The 21,965-nt window shown below is 42.3% G+C and overlaps 1 protein-coding gene and 1 long non-coding RNA gene across 4 annotated transcripts in view; one reads left to right on the forward strand and one right to left on the reverse strand.

The window, feature by feature from the left end:
- The window catches only part of LOC410785 (plexin-A4), a 268,849-nt gene that overhangs the window by 96,999 nt on the left and 149,885 nt on the right, over positions 1-21,965 (reverse strand). The gene's annotated exons all lie outside the window — the stretch shown is intronic.
- Positions 5,060-20,040, forward strand: LOC113218729. Its single transcript, XR_003304555.1, has 2 exons — positions 5,060-7,568; positions 7,884-20,040. It is a non-coding gene; the product is annotated as an uncharacterized LOC113218729 (long non-coding RNA).

A 21,965-nucleotide genomic window follows, 5' to 3' on the forward strand; every position in this document is an offset into this window, starting at 1 on the left:
GTGGACTAGCGTCGATTAAACGACAGAAGGAAGAGGCGAAAACAAAGATGGAACGGAAGGTGGAAGAAGAAAGGGTAAGAGGAAGGAGGGGAGGGTAAAAATGTTGCACGCTCGCCGGGGCGTTTTCTTGCGCGTGCTGTTTCATTTTTATTGGCCCCAGGAGAATTTACCTCGTAGATTACTTTGAAATACTCCCGGGAATTTTCAATTTATACACGGACATGGGTAGGCGGAGGTGGTTGAGGAGGAGGAGAAATAGGAGGAGGAGGAGGAGGTATGGCCGGCGTGAACGCAAGCGGATATTTAACCTGGGACTTTAACGCCGGGAAATATACGTGACGATAACAATAATTCCGGAAGAAAATTCTTGTTGTGCCTCGGCCGGCTGCCTGCCGGCCGGATTTTAATCGAACGCCCAGGCGCTCCTGGATTATACCGTTATTTACGAGAAGAAGCCCGCGGTTCCAGAACCTCCCATCGGGTGCAACGTCGATAAAGAAACACGAATCGATAGACTATATCGATAGCAGATACTTCTCCCATAAAGAAGATAATGACGGACCAATTTTCGATTTTACGCAATCGTCGTGCAATTTCTTTCTACCTCGTTCGATTCCAATTCTCGGAACATCTCCCGTAGAACATAAGAATAGTAGAATAAAGAATAGTAGAAAATAATGCTAAACAACGATCGCGATTAACTTGTTCTCACCAACTGTCTCGAAAGAAAGTGAAACAACGGATCGTAAAAGCCACGGATTCCTTCGAAAAAGCGGATGAATTACACGGGAACGGGCAATGGAGAAAAATATTTGCCCGCGGCTACGGATTACGTGGCACTCTTTCACCTGTGCTCCGGCATCAATGAACACTGACACCGAGCGCGATGGTCCACTCATTTCGAGGCTTTTAGCTCTGCATCGACGGCAACGATTAAAGCTTTCACATCCCCTCTGTCCCCTCCGCACCGCAGATACATCCATGCACAAACCTTTCGTATCTCTCTGTGTACGTGAACGCCGACGCTTTTTCCTTCGTTTCTCAGCGCGTCCTTATGCTCGGTTCGCACGGGTTACACGCGAAACGGCGTCGCCGTTCCTCAAAGCAGCGTCGATAATGAGGGTAAAGGGAGAAAAAAGGAACGTATCGTCCCACCCCTGGAAACTCTGCGGGCGATACACCTTTCACGCGTTCCTCTCTACACCTTTCCACCCTCCCCTCCGCCCGCACACGCTCGCACACCCGTAAACTCGTTCACCCCTTTTGGATATGTTTTTCGTACGCTTGGCTCTTTAAGCGAGTCTGCCCTAACCCTCCTACGCCACTCCGCCTCCTACGCTTCTTTCTCGTCCCTCGGGGACTTTGTGTGTGTGCGCGCGCGTGTGTCGGTCACTCGTGCGTCTGGCCCTCCCCCCTCCTCTCTTCTTTCTCCTTGCGCGCGTTTTCACCCCTTCCTCTCTCTCTCTCTCTCTCTCTCGGATCCCACGAGTGTCCACGGAAGTACCGTACGTGGAAATGGGGGGAAAGGCTCTTGAATTTTTTGCCCGTATTTTATTATTCCGGAAAGCTTTCGACGGCGTTTCAGGCTCGCGCGTTATACGGGCGATTTAGGTAAGCTTTCGAGGTAATTCGTTTTTATCACGCGTCGATTTTAATTTTGCCCGATAATTTGAAACAAAGTCAGAGATTTTACACGGGTATTATCAAATATTACGTTATTCTCGCGTCACGTGGACGAGTTAAATTATTTCCGTCGAAAAATTTTCTCCCCTCGTGAGAACAAGCGTTTACAACGATACGTTACATTTTTTTTTTACAACTTTCCTAAACTCATTACCTTTTCCAATTGACAATAAAATTCGAAATACTTCTCGAGTATCGTGCTGAACAGGAAAAAAGTAGATCGATCGAGAATGACGGTAGGCACAAAGGAGGGAGGAGGCTTCGTCGATTTCGTCGGATGGCTCGATAAGGTCGTCGTAACCGGTCGATTAACCGTGCGTAATTGTTTCCGAGGAGGACAGAGGACCTCCTCTTCTTCCTTCTCCTTCTCTTCCTCGGCAAGAATCGAAGCAAACGGCGCGGCCCGTGACGTTTAACCGCGATATCGGTGGAAAGAGAATACAAAAGGAGACGGGAATATAAAGGGGTTTCGACGTCGCTTGACAATATCTGAATTCGTTAGCGGCGTCATCGATGCGTGTAAAACGCGTCTAGGCCCCCCCCCTCCTCGCTAGGCTTTCCACAGGGCTGAATAGGGCCAGGGTTGAAACTGTGTTGCCTCTCGTAGTATCTGCAATTTAATTACCGCGATGGAGTAATTACAAACGACGTCGCGGCACTACCACCATCCAGTCTCTCTCTGCCCTCCCCTTCCCTCCCCTCCTCGCAATAACGAGGAACGATCTATCCGACTAAATTCTGATACCTGCCACCAGCTTCCCGCCGCAATTAAATTCTGCCCATTTCCGGCCCTGTCACAAAAGCACGCCTCCAAACTGTTGGATCGCGGATTTCGAGATCGCGGGATGGACCGATCCCGGCGCGCTTGGGCTACTTAAAGGGGTCGCGAACGCGTAAACTGGAAATTATAGGAGGGAAACAGGGATGGGATGACGTTGATGGGATTCGAATCGAAATTCGAAACCCAGAGAAGAAAAAGGGATTGCGAAGATTCGTCGACGCGCGATCATTTTTGAAGAAATTTTTTGATTCTATCAGGAATGGATGATCTTGGTTGGACGAGAAAAAAAAATCGCGTTGTTAATTTGAAAATGATAGTTCATCGAATTGAGTTTGATTCTCTCGAAACATTCAATTTTTATGCATATTGGATCACTTTTTGATACAATTCAGATGAGAGATATAATAAAACCCAAACACAGAAAAACAAATTGCATCGATCTCAAATGTATCAGTCATCATCCCACGCCTTATAATCTTCCAATAAACTGTAACATTCGAAATTTTTGTCGAAATATTAAAAAAAAAATATGAAAATTAGGAAGAAGAAGAAAGTATCAGTCGTTATTCCATCTCTTTGGCGTCGATTTACGATCTGGACCCGGCGAGAAAATGCAAAAACGAGCGGCGTTATTCCCGGTTAGAAAACAAGAGGAGGAAGAGAGAGAGAAGGAGTCCCAGGGTGGAACAATAAGAAGATGGTAGGGGGTGGGAAACAGAGTGGAAAAGCGAGCGACCGAGGTACCTAGTCGGGAGGCGCATAGCCGCCTGTGTAAGCGTTATGCGATTTCAGACAAATGGCGGGGCCGTGAGCGGAATCGTGACGAGGAAAGAGCGCGTCCACTTGCGAGCCATCGCCTGAGTTTACCTTCTACTCAGCTAACTTGCCCCCCATCGAGATTCGCAGGAACGATGGCAGCTGTCCTCGAGAATGTTTCCACCGCCTCCACTCCCCTCTGCATTGCACCCCGGGACCGGTCGCGGGGAAGAAAAATACGGCGTGGACGGGGACGAAAATCCGTAGGAAATCGCCATTTTCTACGTGAGCCTTCCTTGCACGCGGCGCGAGGGGGGGAGGGAGTGTGAACGCGTGTATCACTTTGCGGGATAGCTCTTTTCCTTGCGAGAGGTGGCCGAACGACCGGACCGACGAGGAAAATATTGCTCGCACGGGGAAATGTCGTGACTCGAGCTGTAAATCCGACCCCTCTTTCCACACCCCTCTGCGAAGTTTTATTTGTTAACCGAGCGGTAAGCAGGTGTATTGCTTCGTCTTTTGTTGTCGTTTGACGGAGGACGGTGAGAAGGGTGGCGAACAGAGTTTTCTTTTCCTTTCTTTTCTTTTCTTTTTTTTTCTTCTTCTTCTTAAAACCTTCTTGGAGGGTCCTCTTCATTTTTTCTTTTCCCCTTTTCTTTTCTCAGATTGTACGTTGGTAATAGGTTTTTCGGGACGTTGAATAGGGGGATGCGAAACAGAGTTTCTTCGAAATTTGATAAATAAGAGAAAAATGGAGATGGTAAAGTGCGAGGGTCGAAAGGAATTCTTTTTTTCTTTCTTTTAATTTTTGATTACGATACGAGTTAGATTTCGAATGGAAAATATCGGTAATTTAGAATTCAATTCAATTTCATTCCTTATAACAATGAATGTTATCATAAAAATATTAAGCGAATATCTCCCTGGACAAGATCCGTAAGATAGATTTTTGGAGTTTAAAATAGAACGTTTAATACATCATACCGCGTAAAATGTTATATCCCGATATAATGAATATTGCATTATCGGAAATATTTGCTTATCACTGTTTGTGTTTAATTAAACGTAATTGCGTAAAGAGGAACGATACAAATATTTATGCATCTGCACACGTGATCGTACGATCGAATTTTATTATCCCTGTTTGCGAAATCGAGTTAATTAACGAAATCGAATCGATCAAACGAGAGAGGATCGCGCAATGTATCAAAAAATAGAGAAGCACAAAGGAATACGCGCTTTAAAAAGTTTCGAGCGGTGAGCTCGAGTTGGAAAAAGGAAAAGGGGAGGAGGGAGAAGAGTGGAGGAGGAGGAGGAGGAGGAGGAGGAGAAAAAAAACACGGGAAATTCTTAACATCGATTATACCCGACACTCGGTTTCCTTTTAAATCTCCCGGACACCGGTATTACCGCGTGAAATATGCTTCTCACTTTGTCCACCAATTACCTCGATGACTAGTTACGTGTTAAAAGTGTTACGAAAACGTCGGAATCGCGTGCAAACTCTTCCGAAGTGTCTTGCCGGCACGAAGTCGCCCGATAAAATCCCTTTCCCCGTCGATTTCCACGCAATATTATACCGCATTATAATGTTTACATACGAAACGTACGAATAGACGAATAGAAATATCAAATGTAAATATGAATTTTCAACGATAGAACAATTAATTAGTGAACTCGTAATGATCAAATACAAGTCGTGTAAAAATTCATATTTATATAAAAGAAAAAAAAAGTTTCTTACTATCTTTTTTATATTTTTCAATCTCAATATCGGATTAACTTTAATCCATAAATATTACATCGAAATGTAAAATGTAAAACATGATTGAACTCAACACCAATTTTTAAAATTCATAAAACTTATTCCAATTTCCAATTTCACTACGATCGATCGTAGAATCAATGGTAGAACGATACTGTAATCGAATCGAAACCAAAAGGGAACAATAAACACGTTCTCCGTACACGTTCGATCGAAAGAAACTTTCGTCAAAGTCAATGGCGTCAATCTAACGGAGCCAATCCTTACAAAAGGGAGGAGAGGCAAGTGGTCGTTACACCTCGAAACGAAGCATCGGTTCAACCAGGATCCGGTGTTTCCGATAATTTCCTCGTTTAACGCGTTCCCGGCGCGAGATTACACACCGGTATATCGACGTCCACGCAGCGCCCCCGATGGACACCAGCGAGAACGTAGGGGCGTAGACGGGGTAAAATTGGAGGTAGCAAGGGTCGTAGGTAGCGGTGGTGGTGGTGATGGAATCGGAAGGAGGCGAGGGAGAACGATCCGGTGTCTCTTTCCCCGGTTGTGTGCCGGGCAAAGTAATTAATTAGCGTAATGATTCGTTCGCGTAAGCTCTCGTTTCGCTCGCCTGTAACGAGTAGAGTTTCGCAAAGTTTCGCAGACTCGTCGCCGATGTTGCTCCTCCCTCCCTCCCTCCCTCCTTCCTTCCTTCGCCTTCTCCCCTTCCGTCCCCTCTCCCTTCTTTTTCTACCCCGTCGCCCCTTTCAAATATTCGTATCGAGTGATTTTAATGAGGAGACGCAAGTTGGCCAAACACGGGAGAAAAAAAAGAGGGAGCACAACGGGGGAGAGAGTATACGGTTTCGCGATAATAGGGAGATCGTCCTCGCCAATTACGCCACGTCTCGAGAACGATCAATTATCGACGATTATGAATAATTAAAATCGACGGAAGCAGTGGTTTCGCGTTAAACGGGTCATGATTTTTTTCAAGGATTTTTTTGTTGTTGTTGTTGTTGTTATAGGCGTGGTATTGCGTTCAAGATGATCGGAAAAGTTTATTTTTGGAATTGATGTGTAATTGGACGAGTAAGCGATTCGATGAGAAGCAGATTTGGATCGCGTTAAGCTTATAGATATTATATTTTACGGTATAAAAGCGGACCATACGTCGTTAAATGGAACGAAAAGATTCGCTTCATCATTCGGCAATACGTTAATTTCGCGTTTCCGCTTTTATATCGAATCGCAAAATACATACACGTCAAAGATAATTGACCCGATATTTCGGTGAATCTTTCCAAGAGATACAGAGAGCGAGCAGAGATTGATGATCAGAATATATCGCGTTAACGTTATTACCTACACCATCACAACTTCGCATACGATAAACTTATTTACTCTATCGAAAATTGATTGATGCTCCCTCTATCGATGCGCGTTTTGAACTCTTAATTTCTCATTTTCGCGTGCCGCAAAATTAGATGCAAAACAATTTTCCCCATTCCTCGCTAATTCCGCCAAATCATTAAACAAATCGTTAAAACGATATTTTACGATATCCTCTTTTCTCTCTCTCTCTCCAATTATCCTCAAATTTATCAATCGCCAATTAACCGTAACCGTTTAATACTCTTCCTTCTTTCATCGCATTCATAGGATTCAAATACTTTAGCTAGCACTAATGGAAAACGTCAAGCGAACAAACACGACTCGGAGAATGAATTTATCGTCGGATTTATCCAATATATCAACCGTTCCGAGTAACACCGTTCCTCTCTAAACATCCTTACAATAATTTTCCACGAGCCACGCCGCGTAAAATTCGAATTCGAATTTTTTTTTTTCTTTTTTTCGTTCCTTTTTTCAAAAATCGTATCGAAGACGTATCGCGTCGAAACGGCGAGGGGCGGAGCCTCGAACGAATTTATCGCCGGTCCGGGGGTCACGAGACAAACTAAATTGCCGATCATAATACGTCGCGCGCGGTGTTCCCTCTATAATTCATCGTCTCAGCGGCTCGCGTCGTATTAATAACCCTGTCGTCTGTATAAACTCCGCTAACTAACTTATAAGTCATTCGACTCGTTTGAGCGACAAATTCGTAACATAAATTTACGACCGACCCCTGACCATCTGTCAAGCCGACGTTCCTCACCGAGGCTAAGCTCGACGAGATTCGAAAGATATATATATATATATATATATTTTATCTACCGGTTAACAAACAGCCTTCTTCGCGCTACGTTATTGTACGGATTCGGTGAGCGAATTTTGCTCTATTTTGATATCGATCGATTAATAACGAAATTCGTTACGTGGGGAAGGAGATAGATGTAAGAATAGAATTTTCGATGGAGAATTTTAGATAGATTATATGGTTTAGATAGATTAAAAGTGAAATTCATCGTTCTATGATAATAGTCGAAATAATAAATTCGAATCCAGTTTTTGGAGAAGTCTTTGGAGATTATGATGCGTGGATTATGATCGTTTTCTTCGCGGTTCCAAGAGGACCATTGTGTCTCAGAGCTCTGACAGGCTTCTGTTTACTGTGGGAAAGTGAAGTGGTGCGAACGAGGAAAGAACGTTAAGGTTAAGGTATGCATTCCTTTCTTGATATTTCTTCGTAGCCCCCTTTTTCTCTCGCGTTTTATAACGTATTTTATATCGAGTGCTTATATGTAAATTCTTCGGTTCGTGTATTCCCCAAGAATTCGTTCATTTCTTATTTTTTTTGGAATTACACGCGTCTCGAAACAGAGATTATAGAAACGAACGAAATAAATAAGCTGCAGCACTATTTGAAATATATAGATCACTTTGATTAAAAAAATACACGCAATTCGAAATACTTCGCCCGTATCAACGGATACATTTAAATAGACGAAACCAATTTTACACGGTTCCCGACAGCCCAGGAACCCAGACGCAAGAACGAGCCACGTTCCAACGAAACGAGGAGGAAATACGTCGCAAAATACAGGACGAATCCAAGTAAAAACGAGCAAAGCTTTTAACCTGATTTCATTTCCGCTCTAGACAGAAGACCGAAATATCCTTGGTCGGAAGGAGAATAATCGGGAGAAAAATAATCGGGAAAAACGGGAGAACGTAGAAAACGTTGGGGGAGAATCGTTCGACAATCCCCTCCCCCGCGAAACGTTAATATTTAGTCCATCAATTACGAGGCATTCGAGATTTTCCGCGGCTCAATGTCCCCGGAATAACGTCTCGCCGAGATATATATTTTCCACTTCTTCCACTTCCCTTTTCCACCCTATTTCCTTCCCCTCCCTCCCTCTCTCTCTCTCTCTGTTCCTTCATCCTCGCATCTCGTCTCGCAGGGAGAAAGATCAGTTTTAATGGAGTCAGGAGCGGGATGGATCCGTCTCCGGGCATAAAGGGAAGATCGTTCCTTCGCATTAATATCACTCCACGCGGGACTTCCTCCCTCCCGCTCTCCTTCCGCTACCTTCCCGCCATCCCACCCCCACTATTTTTCGCATTACGAGACTTTCCATTTGCGGAGATGGACAGCAGCCGGGGAACGCAAAAACGGCGTCCATTAAGTTCGAATACGGAAATATTGGAATCTCTCGTTTGTATCGTTTAAACCGTTTTACCTATCTATCTACTACCTCCTCCCTTCCACGCGAGCGCTTTAATTCGCGATCGATTCGTATCTCTGCGCGGAATCGTTGGAAAATCTCTTCTTCATCGATGGACGCGTGTCTCTTGTTATTCCTCTTTCGTAAGGATACGTCGTGGATTGAAAAGTGTGAAAAAGTTTTGTATTCAAGAATATTTCTCGCAAGTGAAATTCTTGCGTTATTTTAGATGTGGTAAATTTTTGTACATTCGTGGAAAATTTATGTGCAAAAATATCTAAAAGAAATATATATATATATTTCAATAATTTAATTTGCAATCAATCAATAACATATGTATTTATTGAACAAAAAAATTGAACTAATAATTCTTCGTTGTAACCGCATTATGTGTTCATCGATACGAATGAACGCAAAAGAAAGAAAGAACACAAACATAAAGTCTCAAAGAGTAGTCGATATCGACTAAATATCTCTTTAAAAAAAAATTTAAAAAAAGAAGAAAAAGAAAGAAAAAAAACGCAAAACTGCTTCATCTCAAAATCAAAAAAGAGATAAAGAGAAAAAACTCTCTTTATTCTTCGAAATCCCAACATCCCATTTCCACTTTCGACCGATTACTCCCGTGAATGGTACAAACGACCATCATGATCAAAAAGAGTCCCGCTATTGGCAACGATGACGCGCCGGTAAAGATCTCGACTTTGAAAAAAAAAAAAAAAAAAGATCGACTGAAACCGCGAGGAGGGAGGGAGAGGTTGACAAAGAGGCGCGCTTCTTCGAAAAAAAGCACGAGCGCTACAAACGGCAGTGGCCGAAGTGTGCTCTTGTTTCAAGATTTTCCAGGGGCGGTAAACTTTTCCTCGGCTCCGAGCGGCTCGATATTCGCGCGCAAATATCGGCGGTCCCTTCTCTTTCTCTTTCTCTTTGTCCTGTTCAAAAGGAAGCTACACGGATGAACCGTCGCCGCTGTTTATTTCGATTTATTTCGATTCCATGGAGAGAAATAGAGAAGAAAGAAAGATAGAGGGAAAGAAAGGAGAGAGAGAGGAATCTCTATGATTGAGAGACAAACCGTTTAAAATGTTTGAAATGTTTGTAAAATGTATCTTTGATATAATAAAAAAAAAACTATAAAATATGATTCTATTCTCGCAATATCATCATAAGAGTTTAAATATTTATTTCTCTATCGCGAAAATATCTTCTCGATTTACCACCGATTGAAATCAGTTGTCATTTGATTGGAGGAGAAAGCGAGGGGAGATGAAACACGCGTGGGCGTGAAGAGAAGAAGAAGACCAAGAGATGCAGGTATAATTACGAAGAGAGAGGGACAAAGAGAAATCGAGCGAGGAAGGAATTAATGAACATCGTGTGTAAAGTGAAACCTCGTTTCATCCTCTCTCTCTCTCTCTCTCTTTCTTTCTCGAGATTCGATCGATCTCTGGATACACGCGATTTAATTAGCCGAAAGCAAATGCTACCGGTATATATACGGTATATATACAGAAAGAAACATCGATTGATGGAAAGATAAGATGAAGAGAGAGAAAGAGAAGAATCGTCTCCAGGAACATAATAAAGCACCGTCTCATTGTCTCGTTCCTCTCTGTCCCTCATTCTTCTTCTATGCCTTCTTTCACCGTGTATATCTGGGACAATACCGTGTGCCGATTCATCGGAAACTTTCCTGTCTCTCTCCTTCCCTTCTCCATCCCCCCCCCCATCCCACCCTAAAATCCTGTATTTCTCTTATCCGTACAAAGAGACGGAAACTTGGCTGAAGCGAATTCGCGTTTTCGAATCCATTCTCTTCGACGAGAGGGGGGGAGATATCTCTTTCTCCTTCTCTTCCTCGCCTCTGATTCTTCCTTTGCTTTCTTGTCTCTCTATCCCATCCCATACACTGCGACTTCGGTGGCGAATCGCATGCGTGCACACGCCGCCACTTCCGTCGCCCTCGCTCAGACTCTTTCTCTTGCGATTGCTCTTGTGAATTCGTGAATCGTGAGGTAAAGGAAATTGGGGACGAGGAGGAGGGGTGGAAAGAAGGTACTTGGAAGGTAGAGGAAGAAGGATGCACTCGACCAGAATCGAGGATGCGGACGCTTGTTTCAGTGGAATTGTTCCGTGTTCGTAAATTTTTCAAAGTTTCGATCGATTTCGATTCGTTAAAATTCCCCCACCTTCCCATTTGAACGAATGATATCGGTCGCGTTTATTAATTAAAACAGAGAGAGAGAAAGAGAAATCGAAAAAAATATCGAGTAAACGAACGCATCGTTATAGATTCTCGGTCAAAGGAAGCCACATTCTATATCGATTCAATCCGTATTGAATAATTCATCCCTTTTTACCTATACTTCAATCAGATATGGAATCATGCCAAATCTGATATTTCCGCGGGTGTATTTCGTTCGAAAACTTGATGATCGAACTCGCATTACGGCTTGAATCAATCTTTACACGATCAAATTATCACCATTACGATCGATAATTGAATAATTATCCAACGTCGAATATCTTATTATTTCGAAAATAGCCTCCCTCCTCCTCCCTTGTTCATCTTCGGGAAAATGACGAAAAAAAGAGTCGCATTCGAGCTTCTTCCGACAAAAAAAAACCAACACCAGGTATATCCCCGACGAGGAATTAACAACGAAAGAATCCACAGAAACGACAAGCATTCGAAAGGAACAAAGGGAGGAGAGGACGGAACGCGCAACGACCAAACTGCAAAGCGATAATCGCGCGGATAAAAGGGAACAAAAGGGAAAGGGAGCGTGTTACAAAGAGAGAGAGAGAGAGAAAGAGAGACGAGCGTTCTGGTGTCGGGGAAAAATGATGTCCGCAAATGGAGAAGACACTCTTGTGCTTGTCTCCGAATATTTTCACTCGGAATATTAATTATCACCGATGTACACACACACACGAACATAATACAAGTAGAAACAAGCATGAATGGAAGGTATTAAACGTCTGTTCAGAGACACGTGTCAACACGGCTCCGGTTTTCGTGTATCCTCAGCAACATGGACACAATGTTGCAGTGAGGTAAGCGTACACTCGCGCACACACCGTCGCTTATTACTTTCTTCGTTCCGTGTACGATGTAGGCGAAACGTTACGGCCGAGGTACAGGCGCAAGGTTATGCACAAGGTTCCGCGCACGGGTGTCACTTTGTTGGAGAGCGTGGGCGCGTGTTCAGCATTCCTAAAGGAATTGCCAAGGACGCGAGCGGCGATGATGGGATTAACAAGTATTCGGCGCGAGTCGCCGGTTTTCCAGTTGACGGCCAGATAAAGGGAATGCGAGAGATTCCTCGCGCGAGTCGTGGCCTTCGTCGCGTTTGCGAAAAAGGGACGGGTGCGTGGGATGGGTTACGGGATAAAACTCGAAACCGATCCCTCTAAAAATGATCGTACGATCGTTAATTCAGAATTCGCAATTTTTCAAACGAATATATATTTCGAATTATCGGAATTTAAATGTTTTATCGAGATGGAGATAATCAACGATAAGGGATAATATTCCTAAAGCGTATGATCTCGAGATGAGAGAAAAACCTCAAACTCCTTCCTCTTTAAAATTCAAAGGAAACGCGCGCGACAATAGGCGGAACGTAAGGCGGAATTCTGAGGAAGGAAAAAATGCGAAGAGAAATAGAAAACGTGGTAAGAAGAGCGAGCGGAGAGATACAACGCGTCGAAGAAGGGAGAGGAGGGGAAGGAAAGCTCGAGGTTCCCTCCATTTTCCGTGTATTCCAATATCCTGCTCGATCCTGTTCGAAGCGTGCACCCCGAAACCGGTATAGAAATAGAAGGTTTTGGATCGATGTACACGCGCAACGTGGCGGCGCAACTTGGCCCGGGATCGTAATTATGAAGGAATATCGTGGAAAAGTTGGCCGACACGAGCCGATAAAGTCTCGGGGGGAGGAGGGAGAGGAAGTTTGCGCGCAACCCTCGGACGAGATGCATGCGATTTCGGCCGTGATCCAAAGGTGTTTTCCAAAGTGGGAAAGAGGGCTCGTAGCAAGTTGATCCTACGCAAGTTCGGGAAGAAGAGGGTGTATAGGCACGATTATTTCAAGGCGATATTGCCCTCGAGAAAATATTTAAACGATCGATCCGTGGATGGACGGGGAGGAGATGGGGAGGCGAGGTTAGATTGGAACGCGGCAAAAGCGAAATTGTTGACGGGCGAAGGGGGAAAGTATCGAGTAGACCCGTTTTGTCGTCTGCGATCGATAGCGGGGGTGGGGGTGGAATGGATGATGGAAAGAGACGCGCGGAAAACGCGGCTTGTTCGAAAGTTGCAGTCGGTGCGGATGGTGAAGTTACTTTGAATATCGAGCTTGGAGGAAAGGGGTTGGACTCGATGGATTATTCGATGATTGTTTGATTGACGAACGAAGACGCGTGTATATATAATAACGATAATAATCAGAAGAAAAAGAATTTGGAAACAGGAGTTTGCTCGTTTGACTTTATCATCGTAGAATTCGAATGATATCTAAATGCATACATCCGGGAGATAGGGCGAAAATCAACAGGAAAAGGACATGATGCATAGTGATTTCTCTTATCACTGGCGCCAAAGAAGAAAAATTTTATTTATTTGACGCGGATACGAAACGTTTCAAAAACGTCACAAGCCGTCCATTCCAATAATTGCATTAAACTTCCGCTCAATTTTTTTTCTTCCTTTACGAAACAACGTAAAATTTCTTGCTTCTTCCTTCATTCCGTTCGTTGATTAATCGCACGAGAAAAATCGATATTTTTCAAATTCAGAATCGTAAAACTCGATCATCGGACGAAACAACACGGGTCCACGAATTTTTAATTCGATTCAACCGGCGCTCTTTTCATTTCACCCGTCAACCTTTTCGCGCCAACGCGAATTAAGAAATCAATCCTATTACGACAATCTTCCTCGACCGGTAATTTTTTTTCCCCCCTCATCTCCGTCCCCCATCTCGAATGTCGCGATCGAGGCAAGCCGTTAATGCGACTCGATCATTCGAAGAACTTTTTCTGTCGCTTCATCCACGTCCGCCTCGCTTTCTCTTTTCCGTCTGTCGACCCTTCCCGGTCGATACCTCCATCGATTAACCTCTCTTCCGTTCAAAATATTTTTCTCTCTTTCCAACGAGAATACTAAAGTAATATCTCATTACCCATCGCTCGATAATTAGGAAAATCGGGCTGTGTTTAAACACTTTTGTGAATACTTCATACGCGGTCATATTTCTCTTCGAGTTCGTAGCCCTCGTTAAAACCTCAAGAACGATCGTTATGATAAACGCGAAAAAAAGAGATAGAAGAGACGAAAAAAAAAATAAATAAATAAATAAATAAAGGACCATGAAAGGAAATATGAAGGGAAAATATGAAGGGAGAAAAGAGGGAAAGGTTCGTGAAAGGGCGAGAATAAATAGCGCACGCATATTTTTGAAAACTCATTTAACCCCTTTGAAAAGAAAATAATTTTTTTACCGTCATATTTCTCAAGAATCTCAAAATATATATATAAAACACACGTCTTGTAGCCTTTTAACGAGTTATATAAATTTCCTTATCGTTGAAGCAAAATCAAAATCTAACAAGCCAAGATTAAAGTAATCTTCGCCCACTTTGGATATTAAATATTCAATCACTTTGCTCCGTGCATTTCGCATGCAGGAAAAGGGGAAGAGGGGAGTTAGCTTACTCCGCAACGTGGTGGTCTTGGCAAACGGATAAAGAGGCTTCTTTCTCAACATTCGACGTCGAGGCGGCCTTGACCGTGAAACCGCCCCTTTGTTCCTCGACGGCACACATATCCTGCGAGAGAGAAGAGAAAGAGAGGGAAGGAGGGGAGGAGAGAAAGAGAGAGCCTTGAAGCGTCGTGATCGTCATCGCCGTGACAAGACATCACAATGCATCGTTTCCATACGCCGAGTAACAACAGCGTGGGTGGATGCGTTGTTCGCGTGAAACGAGCTGGCTACGAGAGATTTCAGTATTCGACGATCAAGATTGCGCGACTTGCGGGGGAAAAGAAAAGGAGGAGGACAAAACTGTGTGCTCTCTCTAATTAACGAACCAGATTACTCCTGCCTGCGATTTATTTAATGTCACCGGTTCGATTCAATTTCCCGTCGAATTAATTCGGCGTCGCTTTAAACGTACTTCAATTAAACCTCCGCTCCCCTTTTCCTCTCCTCCTCTCTTCCTCACTTTTGAATACTTTTTTCCCCCTCCCCTTCGAGGTTAAGAGATTTACGTAAGGAAAAGTTTCCGATTGACGTTGATAAATAAGTCGTCGAAAAGGGGGATGATCGATCGTAGGTTAGTTAAAACGTATCGAGGTACCAGGGGTTTGATCCAAGGAAACAATCGTCCTCGAAAGAGGACGAGGGGAGAAGTTGTGAACGTGAGAAAGTTCGAAGCGAGAAGACGGAACCGAGCTCTCTTTCGATCGATCTGCGAAAGTAAAAAGGATAGAGAGAGAGAAAAGAAGAAGAAAGAAAAGGAAACAGAAAAAAAAAGAAAGAAAGGAAGAAAGAGAAAAGAAAAATAGACGGAAGAAAGAGTTGGAAGGAAGCTGGAAACGGCGAGTAACGAGAAGAGTCTAAGAGGTGGAAAGCGTACGGGGAAAACAAACGGAGGGAGCCTTTTCCCTCCCGATTCCGGTGACAGTCGGTCGGGCGAAATTGCGAATATCGAATTTCCCTCGAAACTTCCCCTCCCCTCTTCCCAGGGGGGAAACGAGATCTCCTCGAGCGAGTTTTTGAACGGCAAGGGGAGGCCACGGTAAGGGAGGGGAGGAAGAGATGGGTCAACGAGCGCGATCATTCGAGCACGCTGATTAAAAATACATATCGGGTCGGCGCGTTTAGGGAATAAGATGGCGGGTGGCGATAAGGGCGGACGAGAAACGGGCACCGGGGTGCAATAGGGGGTGTAACATCTTTATACGCAAACGGAAACAAGCGTCTCATCCCTCTCGTTAATGTTTGATTCCGGGCTTTGGGCGGGAACGCTGTGTTTTTTCCCCTTTTTCCCGGGGAATCGAACGGTGAAACTTTCATGGATTCTCTCCTTTTCTTGAGATGAGACGAGGGGAGGAGGAGAAGGAAAAGGAGGAGGAAGAGGAGGAGGAGAAGGTGATTCTCATCATGGAAAATTCGAGGAAAGTTAGGAGTGGAAATTTAGAAGACGAAAAATCGCACACGGTGTGAAAGTTTCGTGGATCCTTCTCTTCTTCGATGATTTTCATCAATTTTGAGGACGAGTCGAGGGAAGGATACATGGAGCGCCGTTTTAAATCTGATAAAAAAAGAAAGAGGATTAAGAATCGCGAAATAGGGTCAACGAAGAAAATTATGAATGATTAGATTCGCGAGAAATGGGAAATGAATGAATTTGATCGAATGGAGTCGACTTATTAAATTATCGCGCAATCTTATAATACGAAACAGATTGAATTTCCGGCGTTACTTGCGCGTATTTTTGCGAATGAAAGCAAAGAATATTACGACGCGCCGACAGATCTGTCAAGTTATATCCTTCCTGTCTATTTTTCACGTTTCATATTTATCATATTTTTAAACAGACCGATTATCTTTCGAAGCACGAAAATATTGCTACAAATGTTGTTGCTGCAAAGCAAGCAGGAAATTCGTTGTTTCGACGAGATTGGAATTAAAAAAAAAAAAAAAAAAAAAAGAAAAAAGAAATAGGGAGCAAATAAATATCTCTCATATTTCATTCGGTAAAAATACACTGATCACGACGGATGGTTTTTGATGGAAAAAAAAAACGGAAAATAAAATACCTCTGAATTATAACAGTCGAAAGATCCGAAAACGCCAATCGACCATTTATTTCCCACCAACCTAATAAAACAAAACTGATAAATTTGAAAAGTTTACACGCGAAAAAAATCAAACAATACCGATGTTTAATCCAAACATTGCACAATTTAAAAAAAAAAAGAAAGAAAAAACGCTGTTTGATCTGTAAGATGTTTTTAAAATAAATGAAAGTAATTAAACCTGTTTGAAGCCCGAAAACAACGAGGAGGAATTACGAGGAGAGGGGAAAAAAGAAAGAAAGAAAGAAAATACGATTCGCGAAATGAAAAATATTTGTCTCCCTATTCACTGAAATTTTTCTACTTTTCCCCGTCAAAACGTGAAAAATGCATAATTCCAGCTATCCATGCGTGATGCACATTGATACACACATTACGCGTGATGTAATCTATAAATAATTGTATAACATCGCGATACAATTCCATTTCTGTCAATTTTCTCAGTTTTATTGATCGTCAATATTTCGAAACGAATTTACGACAATAAGTAATTAACATCGTGACGATTATTAATATTTTTTGAAACGACGAAAACGTTGAAAACAACGGGGAGGATCCCATATTTAATCCATACCAAATAAAAAACAAAAAAAAACAACAATTTTTAACAACACGGATCCATCGAAATTTTAAATCAACGTTTTGTCCTTTTTTTTATATTAAATGAATACGAAACCATCCTCGAATCCTCTTCCTCGAGGCTCGAATTAGCACGGCGAAGCGGTCCGTACGATTCCACGGACAAACGTCGAATGAATATCGTTCGACTTTCGCCGTAACGAAAACAAACTCGCGCCGAATACGTACTCGTCCGTACGAGTTTACAATATTGTGTCGTGGAATAATCCGTTCCGTATAATATAATATAAACTGTTATAATATAAATGTTATTATCGTTCACGATTAACGAGGCTCAACTTGTACCGAATCAAAAATAAATCCGTATCGTCGTATTCATTCCGATCTCGCGGTGGGTCGTCGAAAGGGTTGATAAACCCCCTCCTCCCCTCATAAACGCCGTCGACGTTCAATCGACGAATCCTTCGACCCGACTCGCCAATGGACTTTTTTTTTTAAAAAACTCCTTTCTTAATCTCTCGCGAAAAGTTTCCACGCCGGGAATAATCGATAAAGGTTCTCGAGATTGTTCGGACGTGTCTTTCATCCGGCGAGAAGTTAAGCCCTCCCCTCTCCCTCTCTTTCTCTTCTCCCCCGATAGAAAAGACGGCGAAATAATTTCATTATCCTGATAACGGATCTTTGAATATTGGCGAACTCTCTTGATTACTTCCACCGTTCAATTCTCATTTCGCTGAGTTGATAAATTTAACGATGACGGGAAAAACTGGGTCGTTGAACGATCATCTTCTTTCTTTCTTTCTTCTTTTTTTTTTTTTTTTTTTGCTTCCCTCTCCATCTCCTCTTACCGCCCCCTGGTTGCGTCCCTTTGCGCCCAGCTCTACCTCGATGGAATAACAGTGCCGATAGCTTGGCCGGAGAGGGAGAAACAGAGAGATAAATCTGTTTCTACGTATATATATATCACAGGATTTTATACCATTGTGCCCCACTTTTGCGTAAAAATCGTTCGACTTCGCCCCGGAACAATTGATTCAAAGCTTTTGTTCTAAACAATCCAACGCTGATTACGGGGCATTCGATGATTACACCTGCTCGGCCTATTGTTCCTTCCAAAGAGGTACCGAGTGTGTCTTTTCGATAATAAAATCGAACGTTTTACCTTTTTTTTTTTTTTTTCCCCCTCGTATCGAAGTTAAGAGAAGGCGGCAAGGAAAAAATCGTGGAAATTGTACGTTCGAATGTTCGCGTAAGTAAGTTTAGTTTAATTTTATTTCCCTTTTTGTTTTAATTATTCCAGGTATGTATAGGTAAGCGATAAAAGGAAGAAACGGAAGAAAGGAGTATGGGATAAGGATTCATTCCGTAGGATATCGCGTAGGGGATGAGCGGAGTTTAAACGAGGTCGCGGCGAAGATTAGTCTGGCGGCAGGCGTTACAGGGGAATCCTGTTCTCGTTAAAATAATGAAACTCGAGGCGGTCGGGATTTTTCGCGCGGACGAGTTGAAAAAGAACGAAATATTTTCGAGGGAAAATAGGCCCGAAAATTTCGACTATCTACGAAAGGAAAAAATAGGGAAAATTATTGACCCTCTTTCCTTCCTTATTTTTTTACTTTTTTTTTTACATGAATTAATTAGATATTTCGTTGAGAGTTGCACACAGGAAGAAATACAGAGAGTTTGATATCACTCGCAATATGAATGTAGGAAAGAAATAATTATCGGTTGATAAGTGTCACGAATTGAGAATAGGACGGAAAAAACGGAGAGTAAATGTCAGGTGAACAAGTTTTATCAAGGAATGTAATTTTTACTTACTTTAATCGATCAGGCCAGGAAACAACATGCAACGATTTTAATCGTTTATACGTCACAGAAAAGAATAATAACTCTACTGATACACTATCGGTGCACAGGCTAAAATTAAAACGGTATATTGTGAGAATAATCAAAAGATCTATCATCCTTTTAACAATTTATATTTAACAATTCCAAATTTAAAAATAATTTTATTAACCTCAATTTTATTGTTAAACCTCTCGTCGCAAGATTTCTAGTAAACTCCACGCACCCTTTCGTCTCCCGATAATTGATATCATTATCGTCATTATTTGCTAAAACGCGACTAGCCATGGTTACGAAAAGAAGGAGTGGGTGGAGGAAGGGAAAAGGAAAATAAAAAGAGCACCTTTTCTTCCCTCGCTCCATTGTGCTCGAGGATAAGAGACGCGAAACATAAAGGCGGCCTACCAGCCCCACCCCCGTGGCTTATAAACCCGGCTTAACCTTCCACCCTCCACGCCCTATCGTCTTCCTTCCTTCCTTCCTTCCTCCACCCCCTGCCCGTGTTGCGAATGGAACACAAAGTAAGGTCAACGTTGGCCAGGTGACTGATCGAAAATTTCCTACCCGGATAGCCACGAGAGCAAGGATAATTCAACGGGGCCCTCCCCCCTTCCATGTCTGCTGGTAGCGGGATTTTTCCCAGAAATTGTTTCTGTGAAGTTTTTTTCTTTCTTTTTTCCAAGGATTTTTTTTTTTTTTTTTTTTTTTCCCCTCCAAGGATGCCGTGTTTGGGCATCCGGTGATTGCGTTTCGAGGCTTTGATGTTTGCTTCTTGAACGATACTGTAGTGGTATTGGTTTAGGCCCGGAATCGGATGGAAAATTGTCAGGGATTATTCGGGGAGGAGGAAAAGTTTGATTCGTCGATATTCGAGGCTGGAATCGTGGATTTTCTGGAAGCATTTGGGATTGTTTTTAATCTCGTTCGGATATTTATATTTTGCAATGGCTTGTTTTTTTTTTTTTTATTTCTGCAAAAGTATGCATTTTAAATAAAGTTTCGCGGTATGTGAAAAAGAATGTGGTTACATAAGTTTCTTTTTAATGTGAGAAAAAAACAGAGTCGTTGAACGAGAGACACATTCTTAACCTTTTACACGATTGCTTAACTAGGAATGAATTAGTCAGGGATAATTTTTTTACGTTAAAATAAAGTTGAAATAAGAAAACAAGGTTGGTTATAAGTAACCAGTTTTACAGTTTTTTACTTTGATTCTTTTGCGAAGAGGAATAACATTTGTTTCCTTTTTCCTAATTAAACGTGTCCAAAGAACAATGGAACGTCGATACGAGGCCTTGATAATTTTCCTGAACTCTGAACAACTAGAAATATTCAACGACAAGCCTTCGAGCGAGGGGACGGCATTTTCGAAAAATAAGATCAAAGATTCAAGTATTTGTATTTCGTGGAAATTTAAAGAAACATGGGAGGCTCGCGGTGAAATAACTGAATAAATGTATGCAATGTTTAATTTAAAAAAAAAAAAAAAAATAGAACGAACGATTCGTTCTATTTAATAAACATGGGCCAACAACAGCGAAATCAAGTTATTAAATATGAAATTTTACTCTCTCTTCTCTCTGCGTCTATCGATGCGCATCTCCACGCGGGAAAGAATACCCTTCTATTCAAACCCGATCAATTATTAACCTTCCCAGTTCGAACTTTCCTTATCCTATCCAAGGAGAAACTTGGGAAACACCTTTCCCAATTTTTAAAAGAATACTTAAAAAAAAAAACTCCATTTTTAATAATTAAATATCTTCTTCAAATACTCATCAATTCCAACTAAAACTTTCGATCACATCTACTCAAGAATGTCCAAGGATAGAATTAAAAAGAATAATTCTTCTTATATTTAATTAAAAAAAAAAAATACGATCTCGAAATGAATTCCATCCAGATTCGAATGTCGTGGAAAGCTTCATCCAAGTGGTTTCCATCGACGAGAGAAAATTTTTCATCCACTATCCGTGCTATCTTCGAAAGTACGAAAGCGTAGTCGAACAAATGCATCCGATGTACATGCGCGCGTTCACATCCGGGATCAAATATATATATATCGAGGGGTTTCGGGGAAATTACAAGCGGCACACAGCTCGTCAGATGCTGCACGCCAGAAGGAGGCTAACACGGCGAAATGGACGGTGGAATAACCGTCCAGTTCGGTTCCATCAATTTGTCGAATAAATTCGTTCCACAGGCAATTTCATCTCTCTCTCTCTCCTCCCGAGCAATCCATACCCCCCCTCCCCGATCCACGCGCTGTTTCCATTGCCTTGCCGCGTTATCGACGCCGGGAGTAAATGTCGGCGGACGTAAAATCACAAAACTAGATCGCCGCGGATCACAACCGGCCGGCTCGCTGATAAAACCTCGCTAATAAATACCAAGTTTGACGTTGCAAATTTGACACAGGACGACGCTGATTCGGCAACGTTCGCGATTAATCGAATCAAACTTCGAAATCGAAACAACGTAGTAAGTTCTCTCCGTATCCTATCTCTGGAGATTTGATCGAGATCTCAGAGATTTGTTCGATATACAAAGTTTGGAAAGAATTTTGGAAAATTATAGCCAAGATATTTGCCGTGATTTTTTCTCTTTTTTCTTTCTTATATCTGTATTCTTATATCTTATATCTATCAGCGCAACAACAATCTGTCAATACAATGATCCTGAAGAAGACGTTCAATGAATAGGATTTTTATATTTTTTAATGCTCTTCTTTTCTCTTTTTCTTTTTAAAAAAAAATCCCCTTTTCACAGTTAGTTTAAAGCTTTGAAATATATTTGCGTAAAATTTTCTCCATTTCCTTTATTTTTCTCAAATAAATATTTCTAAAGGTAGGAGAATTATTACTGCGTTTATTTATATACGTGAATTGTTGTTACAGGTATAATTTTGCCGGTAAGTTAGGTAGCGACGAAAAAATTTTAATCAGCGCCATCTCGCGTTTGGACGCGCGAAGCTTCGACTCGTTATTAGCATAGCAGAATGTGCGAGGAGGTATTCGTGACGTCACGGACAAAAAAGGAGAGCAACACTGTGCGAGAAGGATAGAGAAGCGGTCACGTGACCAGTACCACGTG

Source organism: Apis mellifera, linkage group LG1, assembly GCF_003254395.2.
Source record: "Apis mellifera strain DH4 linkage group LG1, Amel_HAv3.1, whole genome shotgun sequence".
Taxonomy (NCBI): domain Eukaryota; kingdom Metazoa; phylum Arthropoda; class Insecta; order Hymenoptera; family Apidae; genus Apis; species Apis mellifera.